The sequence below is a fragment of the Chinchilla lanigera genome, unplaced genomic scaffold (assembly GCF_000276665.1).
Source record: "Chinchilla lanigera isolate Chin_1 unplaced genomic scaffold, ChiLan1.0 scaffold00085, whole genome shotgun sequence".
NCBI lineage: Eukaryota > Metazoa > Chordata > Mammalia > Rodentia > Chinchillidae > Chinchilla > Chinchilla lanigera.
Genome location: NW_004955486.1, coordinates 1,392,162 through 1,394,043, shown reverse-complemented (window position 1 = coordinate 1,394,043; position 1,882 = coordinate 1,392,162). Strand labels below are relative to the sequence as shown.

General features: G+C 35.0%; 1 pseudogene; it reads right to left on the bottom strand.

Moving 5' to 3' along the window:
- Positions 1-875: 875 nt before the first annotated feature.
- On the bottom strand, positions 876-1,633 carry LOC102023365 (annotated as a pseudogene).
- Positions 1,634-1,882: the final 249 nt, after the last annotated feature.

The following is a 1,882-nucleotide window of genomic DNA, read 5'->3' as shown; positions in this document are numbered from 1 at the left end:
CAGCTTCCTCCTCTCCCTTACATATGCAAACTATCCACCCCCAGGCGGGTGCAGCTCTCACACCCATATTCAAACTCTAAAAGCCTGCCCCATGTCCACATGAGGCATTGGGGGGACACACAGACATAAACCATAACACTTTTGTAGCTGATTTGTTTATTTTCTCTAACAGCTTTTAATATTCTGTTGTTGTGCTGAATTTCTGGAATCTTAACTATTATATACATCAATGTAGTTTTCTTCTGATCATAGTATTGGAATTCTATATGCCTCACTTATTTGTGTGTCAAATTCTTTTTCCATTCTTGGGAGGTTTTTTGCAATTACTTCTGTGAATAGGTTTTTAATAAACTATCCTCTTTATGCTATCTTCTGACTTTTTATTAATTCTGAGTAACTTTTTAGGATATAAAATTGTTTATTAAAATCACAACTGTGAAACACAAAAATATAAATAAAAGCCAATGCACATCTTCATTATAAAATGAAGAAAATAAACTAGAATGCCCACAACAATTATTTACCTCAGTAGTTCTAGCTCCCAGTATGCAATAATTATTTGTTGTTCTTTAATAAGTACTAAAATTAGAAATGAATTCATCTATTTTGTACTTTGTTGTACTGAGATCATATAACTTTTATAGAGTAAAAAATGAGAGTACTGTATTAAAAAGTAAGACTGATTTCACAAACCAAAAACAATGACATGAGGGAAGGGATTTTAATATTGGTCACAGGAAGACATCACATATTAGACCAACAGTGACTCATGGTTATAAATGAGAAAACCATGCATTTGAACTAATGCAATCTGCACTTCCTACCAAAAATGGAATTATTTTTGATGCAGAATTATAAGGCTTATCTATAACACTTCAGCGTTTCTGATGACTCTGAAACTTATAAATGGCTGGAACATTCACTGTTTTTTTGTTCACCTTCACTTTCTGAGTGTTATCCATAAGATCATTGTGTGTTTCAATTTTCTGTGAAATAAAGAACAATTTCTTCTCTCGTTCAGTCTGCTGTGTCAGGCAATTATATTGCTTTTGTCTTTCTTCAGCTCTCCACTTAAGTAAAGTCTGATGGGTGACTCCTTTCACTTTGTCCTTCTTTAAGGTCTCTATCTTGGGTCTATTAAAGTCTCTGTCAACTAGTTCTGGGGCTGTCTGCACGAGAGTGGCAATATCAAACTATTCAGCTTTTTTGGTGTCAAGAAAGAACTTACGCTTATTATGTTGCTTCCCCTGGAAATCCAGCAGGTGGAGCTCTCGCTTCAGTCTTTCAATTTTCCTAGCTTTTGCGATCCTTTTCATTTCTATATACTTGACATCCTGAATTCTCATTAGCTTGAGCTGCTTCGGAGTTACTTCTTCCTTAGTTTCCTTAATAACTTGAAGCTTAACCTGAGACATTTTATAGTAGAATTCATCTGGATTTTTTTCAAGAGCCTTCTGAAGAGCTTTGAGGAATTCTTAATTTTTATGATAGGTATCTGCATGAAGTTTTTAATCTTGTTTTTTATTTTTTATTTCCAACAGCCCTAAATGTTTTCATTTTTAAAACCAGCCTGGCCTCGCTCTTTGTGTTCTCCCTGCCAGGACTTAGCCTCCTTGTGAAAAGCCATTGCCATACCTGTCTGCAGAGTCATACAGATGCTCAAGGCCGAACTCTGGTTCTTCAATGCCTCGCTGCCACATGACCAGTCCTACAAGAAACTGACCCCTTGATTCCAACTAATCTTATGTTACTCTTCTTTTGCATCATCTAGAAGCTGTTGGATTGATTTTCATGATCTCTTGCTATTTTATTTTTATTATATTAATTTTTTTAAAAAAGGAGGAAAACATTAACAGACAGACAACGTTTTACAAAACAGCAA